Raw genomic sequence first — 7,334 nt, 5'->3', positions numbered from 1 at the left:
CACATGCATTAGCCGCCATTACACAGATTTGTTGTTACTGTCTACCTAGGCTGCTTCCACTTCATTTAGTTTCTATCTACGCCCGTTATCTCAGAACTGAACAATCAATTTTACGAACAAACTTTTGCTGAAGCAAGTACTTAACAATTTATGACAGACATTTTAGTGTGATTTTCTAGAAGATTTATATAGTTACTTGGTTTAACGTACTGCATGTAATACGCTTATAATTTTTAAACAGATGCGCCTCATGCCTCTGGCAATAAATATCAAAGGAATGAATGTCCTGTGTGCTAATTTCTTTTAAACGAGCTTTCCGTGTAGAAGGTCATTAACGGGACCATGAGCCTTATTTTAAATTCTACATTTTACAAGTGAAACTAGCTTGAAACTAATAGAATTTTATCCGGCTAATCCAAGCAAACCAGAGCGTTCTAATATAATCTACGAGGTTAAGTTTCCGTACGTAGAGCTAAACGTACGATATGATTGTATAATAGAAACAAAAGATAGAGAAAATACATTGCACTCAAATATAAAGAAATCTGATGTTAAAGTTTTGTAATGTTTGTACTTTCGCGATCGCTATTCGTTTGTATTACTCGTAAAACATACATATCGTTAACAATTCATCTTCCTAAGTACCGATCTGTTAAAATATTTTTTCTTATGTTCTAATGAACTATAGATACATATAAGAAAATTTGTTTAGGCAAAAATGAAGCGTATTATACAACAGTAATGAGGTCCGTCGTGGCGTTCCCTCAGAGTGGCGCTCATAACATCCCCCCGGCTGCGGTCGCTTCATAAAATATAATAAGACTATTACCGCAAGATGAAAGCCGCAGCAGTTGCAAAAGATGACATAGTCCGCCCTAATGCCATGTACACCCCCCATTACAGGGGCTCCTACATGGAATTTACATCATTTGTCTCTCCACAGGAAAGAATCAGCGAGAACGAACGCAAAAATGTTCCTAATATTATGGTAATACAGTCGAAACAAATATCTTAAACGTCGTAATTTTTTTCACAACTCAGGCTCAAATTTCGCGTTCAAATAGACGATGTCTTCGATAATTAACCAGCCTTTCAATGTCTGTAATGTTTCAAGTATTCTTTGTAGTTTACAACAATACTTTTTATTTATCAATTAATAGATACTTTACGTAGTGACTGATCTCTACGTTAATTAGCGAGAACAAAACAAAATAATAGACGAAAATAATACCAAGTAATAGGATTAGTGTCGTAACAATCTTGGCACTCATTACTACACGACTTTATTAACTTGGCTCCGACAACAGCTTAATCGCAATCGATCCAGTAAGTCTGCTCATTATTTTATCTTATCAGAACGTACGTATGAGATAAATAGGGGAGTTATTCTAGTGGACGACATTTTTATGTCGTCAGAATAGGGAAATAACGAAGTCATAAATGGGAGTTGGACGATAAACAAGCTGTAGTCCGCGAGATAAGAGTCCGGGCGGAGTGATGTAACTGCCGAGCGTGGATAAGACTAGTACCTGCTTAGCATAGCACTCGCGATATGTGGATGTGCATGAGAACAACTCCACTAGTTTACGAGGACTCCTCTGATGGAACTCTAATGGGGCCTCATTATAAAACTACGATTTTGTTGAAAAGCTTTGAGATTTTATGCAGTTCGAAAAGTTTTGAAATTTCAGGAAAATATTATGCAATTGTATAAAATAACTAATAAAATTCGTATGAAATCGTAGTAGATTCGAAGTACTTAAACATGTTTATGATATAACGAATCGATTAATTAAACAGTAAGCTTAAAGTAAGCGTTTGAAAGGAACTCTTAATTATAATTTCCTTTGCGGAATAAGATGGAAGTTGTAGGGCTTTATTTATTGAATACACAAGCTGATTATGATTGCACAAAGAGGCGTGCAATCTCGAGAGTGTCTCTACAGCGTGATACTGTTTTCGTTTTGAATTTTAAATAGGCCGTTGAGTGTACCGGAGTGAGCAACGGCGCATGAATAGAACAAGTTTCAAGTGAACAGGGTTAGGGACGTCGAGACACCGACTTCAAAGGAGCTCGCTCGTCACGAAGCTACGAAGGGATCTGAGAAGGAAATATTGTCACTGGAACATCTGCATTCAACCTCTTCAAACATAAATATTGTTAATTAAGATTTCACTAAAAGGTAACTCTGTAAATTATCCTATTATCTCGACTCGCTTGAAAATTCTGTTTTTGGAGCGCTATTGTGACTTCGTTGCTTCCGTCGCGTCAGAGAGTACTCGTACTTACATAGTTAATTAATCTCTGCTGCTTTGCATTTACGGACAGCTTCTGTCGTTTGGTACATTTAAAAGATAACTTGCATTTATTTACTTGTGCTAGTGCAGTCTGAAATATATTTCTTGAAGTGCAAGTTTTGTGTAAAACTAGCAGATTTTTTGCCGCGAGCAGCGCGCGGTTGCCGGGCGGTGCCGGGGTGCCACGTGCCGGGACCGCCGCCCGCTTTACAAATATAGGACTGATCCTCTTCATGATATTTTTAGCTTTATTTGCATTCGTAGCTTTGGGCTTGCATTTTTGTAAGCACGCGGAGACATCTCGTATTCCTAAACAGTTCTCGAGCTTTGAGCTGTCCGAAGCAGGGAATTTGGCTGACTTTTGTATTTCTCCGGACAAATAACATGTTTCATCTGATAAGAGGCTGTCGTCGGCTCGTCTGTCTCGCAACCAATCGTTTGCGGACGTTACTTTGTTATTCTATTTTGTTTTTGTTGGACAGATCTCTTTGTGGGCTCGCTTATACGAGGGAAACCGATTAAGATATTATTTAGATAGAAATGGCGGAATAGCAGTCTCCTTTTGCCTAATGGACATAAAATAAATCGAGTAAGCAAATAGCCCTGGGTATCCCGAACATTTGTGTTTCTGAGAAAGTAAGTATTTCTTTTATAAAAGGAGTTTTTTTTATAATTAGAATGAAAAGTCGTCCAGAAAAATAGTTTACCAACACGGAAACACTCATAACAGAAGACATTTTGACAAACACCAAATGAAAACAGCAATAATTTATTTAAATACATTTCGTATAGTGCACGTTTTTCAGCGAATGCAAGCACAGGTTCAATGTTGTCCACGTGCATGATAATTCCGGAACTTACTAAAAAAAATCTGGACATGAGAGGTTTCTTAAGTAAAATTAAAGGAATTTGTTTTCAAAGTGAAATAAATAAAATGTTGTAAAAAATAAGTAACAATAAAATTTGTTTTTAAGATATTTTTAATTAGCATTCTGCATCTGATTAAAAAATTGAATAAAATAAAAAAAAATATAACCTGATCGCTTATTTATTACTTTCTTTTGATAAAGAATAAAGAAAAAATATAAATAGAAACCACTATTTATATTATGATGGTTAGTAGCAACAGCAGTAGCCGGTGAAGTGTAAGTAAACATCAAGTCACGAATTGTTTGCTGTGCTGGTAATAACGGCAAGGTTTACATAATGAAATCAAGTTGTGTTGATTTCTATTCCTCTTGTGTGTAACTACGAAAATTGATGAGACAACGGGGTGCGAGAAGGGAACTTTCCCGGGTGAACTAGGTACAGTATGTGCACTAACATACGAGTAACAGTACTATTAGGGAAGTGGTTACTATAGGGGTCAGAACCCACTGGTTCCCTGGAGTTTGCACCCTGCGGGATCAATGGATAGGGGCCTCATCAACAATTTTTATTCCGGGGACGAATATTAGGGGACCAGTGACCGAACTTGCACCAATGAGGTATTAATTTATCTTAAGTGCATTTTTCACTAACACTCTTGCGATACGGTTCACCACTATCACGTTGATCTAACAGGAAGCTCGGTGAGGCGTGGGTACTTAATTCATCTTGCGATGTCCCTCTGACTACCCCAATTGGTATATAGTCGTTAGCTTATTTTTATGTTATATGTTATGCTAATCCCAGTCCAAGTATAGAGCGAACATAAACTGATGAGAGTGCATTAATAACGACTATTGTCCGTTGCTTGAAAAGAAACAGCGTTGTGGTGTTTTATTTCGCAGCGTATCGCCACAGGCGCGTGCTGTAGGACTGAAACTTTCCCTTTAGGACTGACCATGCTGGACATAAAAATGTTTTCTTTGAAAATTTTTCAATTTTTCTGTAGAAAGTCTAAACATGGTCTGGGGCGAAAAGAAAACTTAATAAAGTTTAAGCAGCATGCTCATCACTTTGCAATGTTGGAAATGTCAGCTGGCATTACGGCTTCTTTTCCAAATTGAACTACTCTTGCAGGTTGTTTTTTGAGGATTACCTTATTTATATCGAAGCAACGAATTATAAGTAAATGTTTATAAATATCACACATTTTTTATTCATTTAAGAGCTACGATCTTGTCGGCGCAGCTCTTTCCATATTTGTAGATCCTTTACAATTTTTTGACCTCCACAAGTATAACGACAACACAACACAACGCACAAGTATACGCAGCAGAAGTAAGAAGTACGACCTCGACCACTCTTTTATCTGGTCTAAGTATTTCGACTTGGCCTTCCTCTACACTGTTTGCCCTCTATTTTACCGTTTAATATAACAGAACTTAGCATTAATTTTCCTTTCGTCGTGAAACGAGTGGATCCTACTGCAGGTTTTCTTCAACTGCCCGTAATCGTCGCGGGCCCGCTGCAGCCGCTGCATTATGAATTTGTACTCTATTGTTCCCAGTTTTTAATTCTACCGGTAAAATGTATTGTCCATGGAACAAAAGTCGCTGGTGTCACTGTTGTTGGCCAAAGTTCATTTAAATTCCGTGCCCGTGAGAGGGAACAGTAGCAAATATGAATTCCTTTAGTCCTATTGTCAAACTGCTTTTGCCCGCTCTCGAATAATGCTGAAAAGCTACATTGTGTTATGTTCTCGCTCTATTTAAAACCTCTTTCAGAAACTACTTCCCATTCAGAAGAAAGTGGATTAATTTTCTTGCGTCGCGGCTTATGAAATATTAATGAATGCGCGCGTTCAAAACACAATTTTTAAGTTGCGAATAAATCGTGCTGATATATACATACGTACTGACATAAAATATTGCCCATTTAATATTGAGATTAACTATATTGTCTACCATGTTTTCATGACATCTTGAAGGAAGTGCACGTATGGTAAATAGCCAGACACTGGATGGGTGATGTGCATATATACTGCACCTAACATTGCTTAGGTACTTTTATTGGATACGAGTATATTGATGTTTGGACTCCAAAGTTTAATATAACAAACAATTCGAATTTTCAAAGCTCATTTTGCAGAAGAGCGGCCTTAATACTGGCTGATGGAAATGCGCTCGACGCCTATTACAGAGGTTTTGATTTCGATGCCCGTTTCTAATTATTGTACGATGGAAAGATGAGCTGGGTTGGAAATATGCAGTAATAGAGGATTTGCGTTTGGGTGAGCACTTCTAAAATCTCCTGTGACGTATTTTGCAAACTTTTTTTTTTTGACTTATTGTAGGTTTGCCTCCGATGGCATTAACGACAAATGGGGAGCGCTGAGGACTCTTACCCGGTTAGTACAAACATATTTGTATCCACTTATGGATTGTAAGAATGACGATGGCTCTACATTGTCATCTACTGCTGAACAAGAGTATGTTGTCTGAGAAAAATCTACAATAAGAAATGTCTTAAAAGATTTTTCTACAAAAACTGATAATTTCACTCAGTCAATTTAGCAGAGAAAAGTCCTAAGAAGTTCGTTTGACTCCTGAAGTCGCTACCTGCCTACTCTGTAACACAATAAAGTATCTCATGAATAGTTGGTAAGAGTTGGGCAATAGCAATCGTCACTTGTAAAAGTTTCCCCAGGATCCCCCCCTTTCTGGAGAAATGAGGTGGGGGGTTTGGCGTGACTCCAGTTCTGTCGGTTTTCATCACGTCACCACGCTCGCAACAAGTTACGCCTTTAGGTAACGCCTTCTTATCTATCCCAGTTGTACTTTAAACGCTAATTATTTTGGCAAGTTTAAAATGTTGAATAAAATGTTATATAGCTCAATCATATCATTGACTATCCATAATATAGGTAAAGAAAAACTTGCCAGAAGTTTATTGACCTAATTTAACAATGACAATTTATTCAAATATTCTTTCATGCATTTTTTAAATAACACGCGATTTATTATTTGGTACTTACAAAAATTCTTCTTCTTTGCGAGTCGATGGCGATCGAAACTACAAATATTAAAACACAACTAACTTATATAAATCTAAGAAAGAAAATATAAAATGCGTAGGCAATACATTAGAAATAAAAATAAAATATACTCAGGTACTTTTCTATGATAATTTAAGTTCTTTTGTTCCATGGATTTCTCTGGTTCTCGTTGTACAGCAATCGTTATTTCTGCTCGGCCGCTGTTGAGTAAATCCTCCTTAGTAAGCTTGAGGATCATATTGCTTTTCTTGCTTGTGAATTGCAGGCTAGCGCCTGGGCTTGCTATCTCTAATATTCTCCTATATCATATAAAATTATGATATATTTTCCATACTAAAATGGCACTCTTTCGTATTTAATAAAATTAAATGTATGAAACAAAACAGTGAAACAAAGGTCGGAAAACCTGCAAAGAATACAAAGTACTAAGGTCTCGGGGATAATTTGATTCGTATTATAATTATTAAAGTCCATTTTCATCATTCTCCGCATTAAACGGCGGGTTGCGAGGGCGAAGCAATTTCGCCGGGGCAACAAAAACTTGAAAAAGGAAAATTACACAATTTGCTAATGGCCATGGCACGGATAATAATTCGTTACGCGGTTTATTGCTGCGACAGGAAGATATTAATGAGAATTCAAATTATATTTACGACTGGCATCGACGTGGCTTTACAGTCGAAATTTAACCGAAAATTGTATGTCCCAATTTGGAGATGAAATAATCAGTCAATGCATTCGACGTGATGACACATGACTTCCAATTACGAAGTATTTAAGTACTCGGAGGCAGGAGATCCTTTTGAATATGTTACAGAGATATATAATTTAAGGAAGGCTTCGGACGCACCGGCTGTGGATTTATAGCGACCGCAGTCTGAACTCTGAACTTATTACGAGACGAAAACTTTATTAAGGAGTGTGTCTAAGGGTCGTATACAGTGACCAGGTGAGTTCAATTTCTGGTGGGTCGGATTACAGCGGTTAGGGCGGCGGGGTCAGATGGGTTGCATAAATGCGCGATTTGGCGGCAAATTTACAACTTTTTCTCGGCTCGGGCTTTCGGCTACAGGCAGTAAACTGGGAAGCAATCTCGCCGCGCCAGCGCCCGAGT

This window comes from Pectinophora gossypiella, chromosome 7, assembly GCF_024362695.1.
Source record: "Pectinophora gossypiella chromosome 7, ilPecGoss1.1, whole genome shotgun sequence".
In the NCBI taxonomy this organism is placed as follows: Eukaryota; Metazoa; Arthropoda; class Insecta; order Lepidoptera; family Gelechiidae; genus Pectinophora; species Pectinophora gossypiella.
This window is presented reverse-complemented; position numbering follows the sequence as displayed.